This window comes from Cetorhinus maximus, chromosome 8 (assembly GCF_964194155.1).
Source record: "Cetorhinus maximus chromosome 8, sCetMax3.hap1.1, whole genome shotgun sequence".
Lineage (NCBI taxonomy): Eukaryota > Metazoa > Chordata > Chondrichthyes > Lamniformes > Cetorhinidae > Cetorhinus > Cetorhinus maximus.
The window spans coordinates 107,694,657-107,710,784 of record NC_135886.1 but is presented as its reverse complement, the minus strand read 5'-3'; the positions used below and the strand labels follow the sequence as shown (position 1 = coordinate 107,710,784).

Genomic DNA, 16,128 nt, shown 5'->3' with positions numbered 1-16,128 from the left:
AAATTCTATTCACTCTCAAACATTTTCCAGCACAATAGCATTGGCCAGCTTTCCAAAAGTATTGGCAAGGGCATAAAAAAATCAAGGACTATCCAAAAAAAAAATGAAATTCATGCTGACAGGAAGACTAATTAAAAATCTCCACCAGAAACCTTTTCATAGGATTTTAATTAAAGAGCTCTGCAGGTGCAGGGCAGGTCTTTATATCCAGTTATAGATAAGAAGCACGCAATGAATGATCTCTCACCTACATCCATCAGATTTAGGGCAGAATTCGTCTAACCCCGCTGCCACGGCTTTTGTGGGAGGCGGGAGCAGAGAATCCAGTGTCAGGCAAAAAAGTCAGAAGCCTGCCGACGTAAAAATTGTCTGCGATTCTCCCAATGGTGGGTTGAGTATTCTGCTGAGTAGTAGTGTGAATACCTTACCATTCATTACCATCGCATGAATGCTTATTAAATTGGCTTCTTGCCAGAATCATGTGCCACCTTCCAATCTTCCAATCACGGCAGCAGGAAATCATTTTGGTCTGAATCTCGTTTGAAAAAGGGTGGCGCGCATATGTCCAACCTCACTTTGCTCGAGACTTCGAGGTGAGCGCAACACAAATAGCCTATCTTCCGTAGCGCCATGCTGGTCTCGTTGTGACATTGCTGGAACACCACACTGCTGGGCTGTAGTGTTGGTCTGCTGCTGGTGCTTGCCTCTGTAGTCACAAGGACACCACTGTTCTGCTGTATTCAGGCAGGGCTCAACTTTCAGACACTGACCAGCATTGCTGGTGGGGGTTTAGGGGTGGTCTGCTCCCTGAGGGTGCTAACCTTGTCCAGAAGGACAGCACTGTACAGCGGTACTTACACAGGGCCAAGCATTCAGGAACCAGCATACCAACCGGGGAAGGGGGTGGGTGGGGCGGGGCAATGGGAAAAGAAGGCTATGCAAGGGGATGGGGGAGGAAGGGAGCACGATGGAAGGCAGAGAGGCAGGAAGGCTTTGCAAGGTAGTGGAGGAGGAGGCGGAACGATGAGAGGCAGAAGTAGACTGAGAGGTAGGAAGCTGGAGCCTGACAAGGGTAACTGAAAGGCTAACAAACAAGGGGGCGAAAGGGATACCACATGTATGAATGGGAGGAAATGCACGCAGACTCCTGAAAGGGAAAGCAGGGGGTTATTAGTGTGTCGCAAGAGGGATGAGTTGCACACAAACTCATTAGGGAGGTGGTTTGGGAAGGGAGACAGTGTAGTCTGCAGTCATCAGGTTGCCAGCCGCGCTGACCTCCTTTGTGATGGCCTTCCAGGCAGCAGAGGTAAGGCTGGTGTGCTTTCTGGAGCCGCCCCTGGGATACAGACATCCCTGTGTATCCGCTGATCAAGGCTTCAAGGGCTTAGTGGGTGAAGCGGGGTGCAGCTGCCTTCTTTTGGTTCGCAGACATCACTAACGGTCTCCTGGAAATAGGTGGGCTGGAGAGTGTGACATGTATGTGTTCGGGTTGTGTTTAAATATGGCGCTCAGACTTTCAACCCTGCCAGCTAACTGCAGGCGGGCGAATCAGCTACAGACCCGCCGGGTGAGTCGGAGAATTACTCGCCTGTGCATAATTAATGAACTTCCAAGCGCGGAATGGTGCGTGGGTTCCCGCCCTTCTGAGCAGCAGGATATGCACGAAACCTGCCCGCCACGGCACTTAGACTCAAAAATTGAAAATTCCGCCCTTGCTATCGGTTTATTTTAAAGGTACATTTATAGTATGTAAGGCCATATATTCTGGTAGCCCTTTTTACCCCAAATTGCCCATTGGAACTATGAATCAGCTGTGTATCCCATTTTCTGACTCAATTCAGAGAATTGCAAAATGAGTATTTCTTTACCTACATGATGATAGTCATTAGACTCAGGGCATTTTACAAAGTAACTTGACAGCAATACAAAAAGAGGAGGATTGTTATAGGAAACAAGAAAAAACATTGTGATTAAATCCAAGTTTGAAGCACAAATGCAGGGGTTATTTCTACACTCAAAATAAACATGGTACTAAACCTAAGGAGGGCACTAAAACACATTTATCCATTTCAAAAAATATATTTTCCATACAACCTCTCTGTCTGCATGTCACTTGTTTCCCTGACAATGAACAGTAGCTTTAAAGAAATGTTTTGAAAGTTTGTTAGTCTCTGATTAAATCATCTCCCTTCCTGCTTTTCGTAGCTAATTACTGTTACACAGTTTAAGCAGTGACAGGTTGATACAAAGATTTCCAGTATTGCGAACATGTTTCTGGTCATGAGAAATTCAATTAAAGTTGGACTTGTGCAATAAGGCTCATTCAATACAGCAACGATTGTAATCTAATCTTTCTTCTGCTCCTCTCTATCCTTTATCTTCTAGCAATGACAACTCATGCTGACATACTGATTTCCTTGGCTAAAGAAGCCATTGTCAAGAACTTCAGATGAAAAAGGCATCCCATAAACTAAAAGTGGTACTTTTTTAGCTTTAAAGATTTGATTTTATTAGTTATTAAAATGAATATAAAAATAGTCTGAGATCTCTGCAAACTAAAAACTGTAAAAAACAGGTCATTTGGGTTTTGAAATGTAACCAGTCTGATGTCACATCTGACTTGCCATAGTCATGTCACTCTGCATTGAGGCAAAGTCACTGTAGGCTGTCATTTTTATTCAGCTTAATAAAGCCTCTCACAGAGACAGACACTGAAGAAGACTGCTGTCCGTATACATGAAACACAGACCTTCATATTACACAACATGATGAGGAAATCATCGAAATATTGGGGCTGTGACTCTACAATTACTTGAAAAGGAAGCAAAGGGAATCAGGGGCCACAAGCCCACAGAAACAGTCACTCATCATGATTTTCCTCATCATGATTTTCCCTGGGACTGCCAATTAATGGCTGGAGAGTGGGTTTGTCACTTAATTTAGGACACTGGCTCTAGAAGCTGCAGGGTCAATCAGAGGTCTTCCTACTTGAAATGAGCAGCAGTCTGCAGTGGAGGGTAAGTAAGGGAGAGGATGCCTCAAAAAGGAGGTGCTCTTTCGCTAACATTTTTTAACTTAAACTAAAAAATTGATTTTGCAGCCAGGCCATCACTGTTGGGGATGGTGGGAAACCCCTCGAAACAGCAGCCCACAGATGCTACAGCACCCAGGCAGGCAGGGAGGGCCTCAAAGCCTGCCTAGTGGGCTGCCCCACCATTCCTCACACCCCCCCAGTCTGTCACCGGGAGGCCATCTCCAGGCACCTAAATTGGCCCTCGCTGCCTGTGGGAACCTGGAGGCCAACTGGAAAATCTCAGTCAGCCTCCTTTGATTGACCCTTAACAAGCATGTTGGCTACCCACCAGTGCTGGCGAGTAGCCTTGCTGGCAACCGTGCCCCCTCATCCCGCCTCTGCGAAAATGGCTCAGGGGAGAAGGATGGATCTGGGGAACCAGCATTCCAGCCAGCAGCACTATTTTTAGCACCTTCCCACCGGTGGGGCCTCAAAATCAAGTCCCAAGTGCAAGTTGCAAACATGGAGGGTGCCATTCTTTTAACCTGAGATCAGTGTCTTCTGGTTCTTGACGTTTCCACCAGTGGGAGGTTTCTCTCAATCTACTCTGTCCAGACCCCTCATGATTTTGAACACCTCTATCAAATTCCCCCTCAACCATCTCTTTTTTATGGTGAACAACCCCAGTCTATCCATGTCACGTCTATCTGCCAATCTATCCATGTCACTGAAGTCTCTTATCCCTAGAACCATCCTCGTAAGTATTTTCTGCACCTTCTGCAAAGCCTTCACACCCTTCCTAAAGTTGTGCTGCCCAGAATAGGGCACAATGCTCCAGTTGAGACTGAACCAGTGTCCCATAATAGTTCACCATAATTTCCTTGCTTTTGTTCTTTGTGCCTCTATTTATAAAGCCCAGGATCCCATATGCCTTATTAACCCCATTTAAAGAAAGAGGCGACTCTCTCTCCACAACCTTCCATTGGTGGTCATTTTTCATCTGTGCACCTGCAGATAAAATGTCAACAGGCAACTTGACCAAAGCAAGGAAGTACGGTAGCACAGCCAAACCTGATCGTATTCACCCTCAACACCAGCACAAGGTACTGGGTACCAATCAGGAGCAGGAACACTGGTTGATCTTTCTGGCCCTTCTACCCTAAACATAGATACTAAAAGCAAGATGAGCAAACCGAACACTGACTGGGATTTAAATGAATGACCTTCTAGCCTGTACAGTTCATTAATGCATTAGGTGGTGAATTAACCTTCTAAGTCATTAGGTGAGCTGTTAATTTTTTACATAGTTTCTTTTCCTTAGGGAAGAAACAGAGATAAGAAAAACAATTTGTCCTACAAAATGCACTCCTTGCTTAAAAAAAGTTGTGTATTTTGTAATCTTGGAAGTGTCCGTGTGAAGCCACTCGATAAGGAATTGGAGGAGTGGTCTCCAAATGACACTTTGTTCATAGAATGTCACGGAAAAGACACATACTGTAAAAGATGTAAATATTCTCTTAAACAATGTACTTGTGCAATATCGGCTGTTTCCTGGTATGCTGCAGGAATTCGCAATACCAGCAACAAGATAAACTTCCTGAATCAACTTCTGCCAAAAGTGGCTGCAACAAAGCCATGTTATTACAACAGCTATCTTGTCAGTAGCTAATCCACGATTAAACTTCATATATTGAAGGAACATACTGCAGAATAAGACCTTGTGAAAAGTGTGTGTTTCAAAAATACAACCATCTATTGATTAAAACAGATTTTCATGAAGTGCCTGACTACAACAATTCGATTTGGATCTCTGTGCGCTTTGCACAGGCTTGTCCAACACACGGTCCAAGGCCAAGACATCTATTAGAATAACAGAATACCTGCTCCCCAAAGGAAATATGGTGAAATTGAAAGTTCAGGCTCTCTGATCTCTGCTGTCAATTTCGCAATGTTTACTGACATTGGTAAGTGGTTTCAAGTGTTCATGTTTTGTAGTTTTTGAAACTTCGAAGGGCGTGGATGATCAACACTTTAATAGCTTGCCATCCAGACTTTTTTCCCAATGGAGAAAGTGATCAATGGATTACATTTTTCCAGAGCTTTTGTTTTCAACATCCCACTTTACATTGTGGTGTTCATTAGTTTTAGAAAGTGTACAGTTGATCAATGGGCGTGCCAGAGCCTAGCATAGGGGCATGAGGGGACAAACGGGGTGGGTGGAAGGGCTGAACCTGACATAGAGGGCCTGGGGGGCCTAAGAGGGTGGGTGCAAAGGCAGAGGTCTGCATAGGGGGCATAGAGGGTGGGCAGAAAGGCAGAGCTTGGCATAGGGGGCATGAGGGGACCTTTTGATCTTACCTTTTTAAAGGTCCCCTCATATACCATGTGTTCACGGCTCCTTTAAGGAGCCATGAACCACGACTCTCTAAACACCTAGCCAGACTCCATGAAAATTGTGGAGCAGGGGGGCATGCCTATCTCCGCAATGGACCCGGCCAGGTCGGAAGTACTGGATGCGGGCGTCTGACAGTAAGCAGTCCTCATCCTTTAAAGGCACTCCCAAAAATCGCACAGACTGGGAATGAGGTCGGGAATCCCGGAATCAGGACCCACCCGCCATGTTTAAAGGGTTTCTCAGTTAACCCGACTCAGTAAAAATCCTGGCCCACATTTCAGAAACTGGTCAAGAAAATCGGCAGCAGCAACAGCAACAAATGCATTTATAATAGCGCCACTGATATAGCAAAACATCCCAACGAGCTTCATAGGAGCATTATAAGCCACATAAAGTGATATCAAGACAGATGATCAAAAGTTTGGTCAAAGAGGTAGCTTTTAAGGAGTGTCTTAAAGGTGGAAAGAAAGATAGAGAGGCAAAAATGTTTAAGGAAGTGAATTCAACAGTTTAGAGCCTTGGCAACTAAAGGTACAGCTGCTAATGATGGTGCAATTCAAATCAGGGATGCTCAAGAGGCCAGCTAGAATTAGTGGAACGAGGCAGGAGAGGGTCTTGAGACAATACTTAACTGGGAGAGCCAATGTAGGTCGGCAAGCAAAAGGGTGATGGGTGAATGGGACTAACTGAGTTAGGACATAGGTAGCAGAGTTTTGGATAAACTCAAGTTTAGGGAATGTGGCCAGGAGTGATTTGGAATACTTTAGTCTAGAGCTAACAAAGTTCTAGAGGGGTTTGTGACAAATGAGCTGAGGAAGGAGCAAAACAGGATGGATTTTTGTCTAAAATTGGGAATTATAATGGTGGTAACTATGGAAATGTCCCAGGGATTTTCTAATATGACGACTAAACGTAACTGCAGCCCACAGTACTCATGTAACAAACTGTTCAAATGTTTACTCCAAACTTATTGCATAGCTATACAATGGCACTTGTATCAAATTGAATTATCTGATTTACTTTAAATAATATGAACATATTTATATAAAAGCAAATCAAACAAGCACCAGGTTTATTCTCAGAAGACAGAAAATATTATATTAATTATAAATAGGTGTATATATAACTCGCAAAGCACATGCAACCGCTATATTTCTTATTTACAAATTTGTCCTCCTTGATGTTAGGTGCCTGGAGGTAAAGGATGAGCTGTTCTTACATTGTTGCTTCCTTGGTAGGATAAATCCTACACTAGAACACCAAGATCTGATCGTATCAGTAATGTGAAATGTATGCATATTAATGGTAACATGGAGTTAAATTACATATATGGGCTCCAAAAGCTACTTACGCAACCCATAAAAATAAAAAGTTTTGATACCTATCAACCACAAAAGCCACTATTCACTGGTCCCCGGTGACCACTGACCATATCAAGCAAGGATATCATAATGACAGTGATATCATAGAGCAGCTTCAGTTTTTTAAATCAATATCACTAACAGGAGAAGGTGGTTCAACATTTCTTCCCATTTATTAGAAAACAAACAACAGAGTTGTTAGTTCAGGTAGGTAAGCAATGCAAAAAGCAGAGCTTAAATAAACATATGGTATTGTATGCATACACCATTTTAAAATTGTTTTTGTCTGTAATGCAGCAAGAGATCAATTAATATTAAGAAAACTGCTTATACCTCATTCCAGCCCAAATCCTTAACATTCTCCACTTTATTGCTTGTCCCCACTCCGCATCAGAAGCCAAACCATCATTAATGATGCCCTTGCACTGTGAAACTCTCCCTAAAACACTCTGCCTTGTATCCCCTCACCCTTCTTTCCCAAATCTTTTAAAAACATAGGCCTGGAAATTGCTGAATACATACCCCGAAACAACAGCATTTATATGGCATAATCTACTGCAAAAGATTGAGGAAAGTCAGGCATTAAGTGCCATATGCCTGCTCTTACTCTCCACCTGAATTTCCTTGATCTTTTGCATTGATTCTGTGGAAAAAATAATATAGCCCTCTGCCAACTCATTAGAATAGCTCCATCCCCAAGCAATAATGCAGCAGGAACCAAAGTCATATTTTTGTTCCTCCTTGGCAATTTTTAAAGCAATTTAAAAAAAACATCTCATTGAGTCAGGCTCAAGGTGTATGTTATGTATTTTTGGCTGTATCTTTAGGCATTGGAATGATTTGCATCAAAAATGGAAAAACTTCCACAATTGCATTTTCTGAAACATGCCATCCCTGATGCGCATAAAAACTGGTTTGATGGTTTCAAACTTTGAATTCCATGCATAAAAAAAGGAATATAGTATACATCCAGCACTTTCACTGGCCCGATTGCTCGCCCTGAATTCTGCTTGTCTTATGCAGTTTTTACATTCCAACACACGCTAAAAACTCTCAACAAATTTCGTTGCAACTTGTCAGAGAGACTGGCACACAACAGCACAAATCAGTTGGGCCGAATGTACTGTTTCTGCCACGGTGTAAATTTCAGCGTAATTCACACAGGAAATTCACGACCCTAAAATTTATTTACACATGAGGAGATCAACCCTTAAACCCGCTCCGCTTCCTTTTCCTCTTCCTCCTCCTCCTCTCCATGCACAATGAGAAAAAACACCGTTTCCCTTCGAGTGGAAAACTAAAAAGTCGAGCAAAGAAATAAACAATTCAGATTTCGCCATATTTGGGCATAGGACCTCATCTCTATGTCGCTCCTTCCAGGCAGAAGGACAGGGGGGGGGGGGGGGGAATCTTTTACTGGTTTATTATGTACCAGAGGGTTATAGTCACTTTAGTGATTGCTTCCTGTAAAAATTTTTTAAAAAGTGGGTTTTATTTTGAAGTCGGTGGGGGGGGGGGGGGGGGAGTGAATTTAAAGAGTTGGATCTGAGGGAGGAGGCGCTGGGAGGTATTGCATGGACCAGCGGTTGTTCCTGGCAACGGTGAAAGTGGCCTGAAGTTTCAGGGCCGGCCGGCTGATGCAACAGGCACCAGCCCTGAGCCGCGCCTCCCTCCCTCCTCCTCCTTCCAACAACACTGACAACCCCCTCAAGATGAGCCATTTAAAATGTCAATCCGGGAAGACAATCCGCAGGCGGCATGAATTTATTTCAGCTCCCGCTGCCTACTTTTAATTCAATGTGCGTTTTAGTTTAATCCCCCCTCCGATTCCCCACATCCCCCTCCCCCCCCCCGATTCCCCACTACCCACCCCCCCCCCCCCCACTGCGATCCAAGTCATTTTAAATACAAACCCAACACCCAAGTGCTCGAAGCCACAAATGAACCACAATGTCGAAACCCGTCAAAAAGGAGCATTTAGGCGCCAAACGCATGGTGACTTCCCAAAGTGTAGATTTATGCAGATCTTTAATAAAAAAAAAAATCCGATCGTGTGCTGCTGTCCACCGGACGAATCGCTTAATGTTTTAATCGGCGTCCCGGTTTAAATATTTTACTACAATAAGCCTATTTCATGAGTAGCCGACACTCTGCTCTAACCGCCCTCCATTCATTCCCAGCCTGTGTCTCTGGTGAATCTCACTTCATCGCCCCCTCCTCAGGATAAAAGGGGAATAATGAGCATTTCGGCGGCAGGTTAAAAACTCACTGTTTGCTTTCTTAGGATGAAGTAGCCAGGGACAATCTCCAGAGTACAGCCGAATCCGACCTGCCCCGAGTCTCTTTCTCAATACTGAGCCTCCCCCTCCTCCTGCCCATCACAGGCAAAGCGCGTCATGGCTGAAGACATCGTCATTGAACATTACACCCGGCCAGGGGAACTCACACCCTGTGGGGCTGTCCACACATCGCACACTGACTGAGAGAGGAAAGAAAGTCTTGCATCATACAGCGCCTTTCAAAACCACGTGTTATAATATCGGAAAGGCAGAAGCCAAAACAAAAACAGAATTAACCTGGAAAAACTCAGCAGGTCTGGCAGCATCGGTGGAGAAGAAGAGTCGACGTTTCGAGTCCTCATGACCCTTCAGCAGAACTGAGTATAGTTAGGAGAGGGGTGAAATATAAGATGGTTTGAGGTGGGGGGGGGGGGGGGGGGGGTGGGAGAAGTTGGTGGGGGGGGGGTTGTGGTTGTAGGGACAAGCAAGCAGTGATAGGAGGAGATAATCAAAAGATGTCACAGACTAAAGGAACAAAGGGGTGTTGAAGGTGCTGATATTAAGGCAGAAGCCAAATTGTGTGCAGAAGGCTCCCAGAAACAACAATAACGAACAGATAAACTGTTTTCATGATATTGTTTGAGGGATAACCGTTGGTCAGGGCACCAGGGATAACTTCCCTGCTCTTGTTTGAAATTCTGCCATGGGATCTTTACATCCATCAGGCAACCCAGGTTAATATCTCATCCTTAACACATCGGCCTGAATTTTCATCCTCAAAGCGACTGGTGGTGGTGGTGGTGGGACCCGTCAGGAAAATTTCTGGTGCAGCTCCACTCAAGATCATCACCCCCCCCCCCCCCCCCAGCCCCCCCACCAGGGAAAAAGTGCCTGCAAAGGAGGGATCATCATTGGTGGGAGCCGGATGCAGGCTGGAGTTGGGCCAGCTGATCAAGGAAGAAGTGTGGAGGCAGCCGCAGGTGTTGCCAGGTGAGATATTTAAAAGGCCTGTCTCGATGCCGTGGAACTTTGCCCCAGTGAAAAAACACACAAAGACCCTCCAGCCCTCACCCCACGCCCTTCACACTCCAAACACTCCCCATGCCCCATTCATGCCATCTCACACCCCCACCCACCCCCATGTCTCCTCATATAGGGGAGGCGGTGGCATAGTGGTATTGTCACTGGACTAGTATTCCAGGGATATGGGTTCAAATCCCACAACAGATGGTGAAATTTGAATCAATAAAAAATCTGGAATTAAAAGTCTGATGATGACCATGAAACCATTGCTGATTGTCATAAAAAACCATCTGGTTCACTAATGCCCTTTAGGGAAGGTAATCTGCCGTCCTTACCTCGTCTGGCTTAAATGTGACTCCAGACCCACAGCAATGTGGTTGATGCTGAACAAGGGCAATTAGGGATGGGTAATTAATGCTAGCCTAGCCAGCAATGCCCACATCCCAAATGAATACAAGAAATGCCAACCTCTATCCTTCCACCCATGACCTCAGGCCCCATATGCCAAGCTATGGCACTTCCATGCCCATTGACCCACTGTACACTTTCTAGAATCAATGTATAGTGAGATGTGTTCCTAAAAAAAGCTTTGAAAAAAAAAAGTAATCCTTGAAATACAGTCAGGCCTGCAAGATAATAAGAGTGTCAATCATCCAGTCCCTTTGAAGTTTCAAAAACAACAAACCCTTGTAACCACTTAAGTTAAATCAACAAACATTGTGAAATTGACTGCAGAGATAAGAGAGCCTGAGCTATCAATCAAACAACATTTTCTCTGAGGTGCAGGTGTTCTAGTATTAGAATAGCTGTCTGGGCTCTCGTCATCATTGGTTCTAAAAAGTGTTGGAGGTGGTGGATGCTTGTCACTAGAAGGGTGCTAAAGAAGTCGGGCCTTGAGACGATGAAGGCATGGACTAGGGTTTTAGTCGCAGAGAGGCTAAGATAGTGCACTAGTGGAGACTTTTGTGTAAGTGTAATAAAGCAGTTTAGGTAATGATGCAGAAGTGTGGGGGGAAGCTTAGTTTGGGGTTGCACCCCAATAATGCCAGAGTGAGTTTGTAACAATCCAATCTCTCTCTCCCTCAGCATTTCTTTGAAGACGAAGATTTTAGGAATGTTTGTGCTCAATGATTGCAAGCCTGCTGGTGGCTAGTCAAGCCTATCCATAACCGGCAGATTCTTCCATAGCGGGTGCAAGTGAAGGTGCAGTAACTGCTGGGGGCAATTTGATCTTTCCTTCTCCTCCTCTTCTATGCTGGTTTTTTTTTGCTCGGTCTCAAAGGTATCTGTAGCACCTGCAGGCTTCATGATCTAGGGCTTGCGCTTCCCACTGATGATGGTTGATATGGCACAAAGGGAGGGACTTCTTCATGGAGTCCTTGAGACGTTTGTGTGAGACCCCTCTGTTCTGTTTGCCAGTGGGGGTCAGGTTTCCATACAACATAATCTTGGGCAGCCAGCTGTTGTCCATCCAGGCAATGTGACCCACCCAACGCAGTTGACTTTGCAGAAGAATGGCCTCAATGCTGGATATGTTAACTGTTTCCAGGACTTCAACATTTGTAATGCAGACCTACCAGTGAACATTGATGCTACAGATACAGCACTGATGGAAGTGCTCTAGAAGGCAAACATATCGGTGGTACAGGACCCATGACTCGGTGCCATGCAGGAGGGTGATGAGGTGGTGAGTTTGGCCTGTGCTCTGAGGCTGTGGTTGCTCCACACTTGTTTGTAGAGTCTGCTGAATCGCTGTTTGCTTTTGAAAGCCTATTGCCCATTTCCTTGTCTACAATGGCATCAAAAGAGATGACGCTCCCCAAACAGGTAAATCCAATCTAACAACGTGTATTTTAATCCAATACTGTACTTAATGAGTTTAAAACTGAACTACAAACAAACTGAATGGACTCATTAATTATTGACACTACATGTAATTGAGTTCATAATATTTTATTGGATTTTCAAAAATTACATATAGGAAATATATATATATAGCCTTTGTGTAATTAGCAGTAGGCATATAAATTTGAAGCAATTGTACATTAACGTTCATATTTGTATTTATTTCATAAAAGTTCAAAATTTTATATACATAATATATACACATATTTGATCAAACCATTATATATTTTGATTGCATTGTTTCACGCTTTTGTTTTGTTTATCTTTTTACTCTCCTTCCTTTCTTTGATGTCTCTTTTTATTGTATTTATTTTCTTTCCCAACTTCAAGCAGCAAGTGAACTTCATTGTGGCAGGGAAATTGGGTAACACGGCAGTAGGAAGACCAGGATTCACAGGAGGCAATGGATGTGGGTACTTAAATCTTACAGCAGTGAGATAGCGGTGGCTGTAGAACTTGAAAATTGCAGCAGCAATGAGAATCTGGCTAGTAACTGGGATGGTCTGCTGGAGGGTCTACACATGAAAAAAAGAGAAAAGGAGGGTCTGCCTTTTTAGTGGAACTGTATAGTTAGATTGGCAAATCAAAGCCAAATCTTCACGATAACACAAAAGCTAACATGACCATCAGTTTAGCAAAACATCTATCTTTTATACTGTGCCTAATGAAATTATTAGTAAATCAATTATATTTAATGAGATTTTTCATTATCTGATATTATATATAAACAGGTTTATAAAAATGAAATACAAAATCTAATTGAGTTTATAACAATCCTACACTAATGGGGCTTATCATTATTTGACACTATTTAATGCACATTGCATCTAATGAGGTCAATGATTATCTGACAGCCCTAATGCAGTTCAAAGCAACTAAATGCTATCACAGAAATTATTGCTAGTAATATTAGTAGATATTAGTAGAGGAATACTTTACGTGTTTATATAACTTTCCTCTGTGCTTTTTTCATTGAGATGTTAGCTTGTTCGAATAATTATTGCCAGCAACAGTTTTCTAACCTTTGTGAGGGAATCTATATTTTTAAATTTAATTTGTATGGTTTTGAGGCAGACCCAACCTCAAAACAGAAGCTGAACTGACAATGAAACTAAAAGAAAGCAGGAAAGTTAAACACAGAAATGAAATTGAGCTTCCCAGTCTCCAAGGAAACCAGGAGCAAGCTGAGGTTGGGAAATCGAAACAAAAGCTTGAAAGATATAAAATGGCACAGATCACTCCAAGCTGACCGTAGCAGTTGTTGAGTCCAAGCTGAAGAAGACTCAAGAAGAAGAGGCAAAAATCCAGAAGCTGAGAATAAGCAAAGGAATAAGTCGCTGCAGCTGATTCTGTTACGTGAAGATAACATTGGTGGATCTATGCTATCCAGACCGAACTGAGCAGGTTCTGCAGATGTGTGCCACTTGTGAAGACTGTGCTCGTAGAACTTGGGTTGGCTTTGCGCTGCTGTTGCTTGGGAATCGCACTAGCTTCTAGAAGGAGAGGAGCTAAAATTCCTCGTGAGGACGATAGGGTTTGAATGATTTTGTGACTCACGATGATCAAAAAAATCTGAGTGGACTGCCGAGGCAATATGTAAGATCTGTCTCAGTTGTATCTTTAAATTTATAGTTTAAATTTGACCACAATTTGTCTGTTAATTCATGTTTAACTCATGTTAATTCTGGATGTTAGCATATAGGATTGTGGGATAAAAATCCCCTGCAACTGGACTGTATAAAATGTGATGGAAGAACCCCAAAACCCCCACAGACACACGTACTGTGAATGAAAGCCCAGCCTCAAAACAAAACACACCTGAGGCAGGCTACATTGTGGGGTGGGGGTTAATCTCAGACATTCCAACATCACAACAGAACTGATACTATTAAAAGGATTGGAATTTAAGATACCATCACAGCAGTGAACACAGGATAATCATCATCACGTAATCTAATTAAGAAATGAAGGAGGCCATTGTTAAATCAAATGACCCTAGACAACAGCCATTCACTTCTGTAACAGAAGGAGAGAAACCTTTCACATAAAGGTCAGTTTTGGCGCCAGGGATGCCTCACCTTGGTGGGATTCATTGTTTTCAGTTGTGGAAGCAACATCAGCACTGAGTAGGTCTGTTGGGAACAGACTTGAAGAATCAAAGAAGGTGCTATGCACTAACCATCCAGCTGGGTGGCCTCAGGAAATGTGTTCATGATATTTCGATAAGGATCATCATAAAAAGAGCAAAGGGTTTGGCACTGCAAGAAGGAGGGTCAGGAAGGGTCAACCTGTCTCGGGGACCTACAGTTCTCACCGGAAGGACTAGCCATGTTGGGGATTGTAAGTGTTTTCAGCCATATCGTGGTGATACTGGCCTGAAGGTTTTGGGCTGCAGTCAGAAGAAGGGTTGAGTTTAGTCACCTTGACTCAGGCCTACAGTCAACACCGGACAGACCAGCCGTGTTGGGGATTGTAAGTTTCAGTGAAATCGTAGTGATATTGGTCTGAGGGTTTTGTGAAGGTTTAGGGGAAAACTTGGGAGTTTTTTGCCAATACCTTGTAACTTGTTTTAGCCATATCTTTGTGATCTTGGTCTGAGGGTTTTTTTCTTATAGTTTCAGGACAGGACATGGTATTTTGCCTGTGCTTTTGTAAGTTTTAACTGAGTTGTGGTGACTTTGTGTTGGGTACTGTGAATAGGTTGTTTTAAATTTTGGGTTTTGTACTGTGGGGTTGTGGGTGATTCAATAAAGTAATTGTGAATTATCAGAAGAAACTTGTCTCGCTGGTCATTCTGTTCAAGCCATACACTTGTGAATCTGGTGTCACAAAACTTGAGTGTGGGGAGGGTCTCTGAGGAAAAAGGGGAACCCCTACAGGATAAATATGAACAAACGAACATACGAGTTAGGAACAAGAATAGGCCTCTTGAGCCTACTCCACCACTCAATAAGATCATAGCTGATCTGACTGTAAACTCCCCGCTATCCCTGATAACTTTTCACCCCCTTGTTTATCAAGAATCTATCTAACTCTGCCTTGAAAACATTCAAAGACTCTGCTTCCACTGCCTTTTGAGGAAGGGCGTTCCAAAGACCCACTACCCTCTGAGAGAAAAGAAAATTCTCATCTCTGTCTTAAATGGGGAAACCCCTTAAACAGTGACCCCTAGTTCTAAATTCTCCCACAAGAGGAAACATCGGCAGGGATTTTCCGTGCCCGCTGGCGTCAGGCATGTTTGGTGGCGTGAGTGGACGATATGGCACAATTAGTTTCATGACAGTTTGAAACCAGTTCACGATCGCCCGCTCAGCCCCGTTCTCTACCATCGGACGTCGGGAACCTCATTTTAATACATCAACATATCATTATTAAGCCTGCCTGCCAGAATTGTTCCCCCTCCGCTAGATCGTCTGCCCATCCGCCAACGTGTTTCACAACAGCACATAAGCGATGTGCACTTGGCGGGCTGCACTTTGCTCGGGACTTCAAGGTTTGTTTGCCTACCTTGCTTCGGTCAGCATTCAGTCATCAGCGCCAGGCTTCACAGAGAGCACCACATCACGTTTAGGGGGGCTCACGGCAGGTCTCTACCTACCAGATCAGCCATATGTGGGTGGCTTTTCAATGGCTGCAGGGCTGGGGCTTGCATGGCGAAGAGGGAGAAGTGGCCTCAGGCAAGAGAAGAGGCTTCAGATTGAGAGCTGTACTGGGGAAGGAGGGTAACCCAGGGTGGGTGTGGGGGCACATGTTGATCTGTGCAAGTGGCCTCAAGCTGGTGAGGGCTGAGGAGGCAGTCTCCTGTGGAGATGAGACCAGATGGACATGTGAGGGCATGTGTGTGAGAATGGGTGGTGATGTCCCTTGAGCTGGCAGTGAGTGAAATGCCAGTGAATGTGTGATGGGCTTGAGTGTGTGAGTTTATAACCTGGCTGCACCGATGAGATCATTCATCCTCTATCTGCATTAGATGGCCAACCTCTTCTGTGCAGCATTGGCACTGACCACTGCCACTGTCTCCCAAGCCTGGTTGGTCACGTCGCTGCTCATCCTGTGGCCAGAGTGAGGCTAGAGGACATTGTGGCAGGCCTCCACGGCATCCAAAAGGCGTTCCAGTGATGCGTTACTAAACTTGGGGGCTGAAGTCTCTCT

At 44.1% G+C, this 16,128-nt stretch overlaps 1 protein-coding gene across 1 annotated transcript in view; it reads right to left on the bottom strand.

The window, feature by feature from the left end:
• LOC144683861 (cationic amino acid transporter 3-like) overlaps positions 1 to 9,132 on the bottom strand; it is a 31,574-nt gene extending 22,442 nt beyond the window's left edge. Inside the window, exon 1 of the mRNA XM_078547372.1 lies at positions 9,039 to 9,132. The gene's annotated coding sequence lies outside the window, so the exon portion shown is untranslated. The remainder of the gene's footprint in view (positions 1 to 9,038) is intronic.
• Positions 9,133 to 16,128: the final 6,996 nt, after the last annotated feature.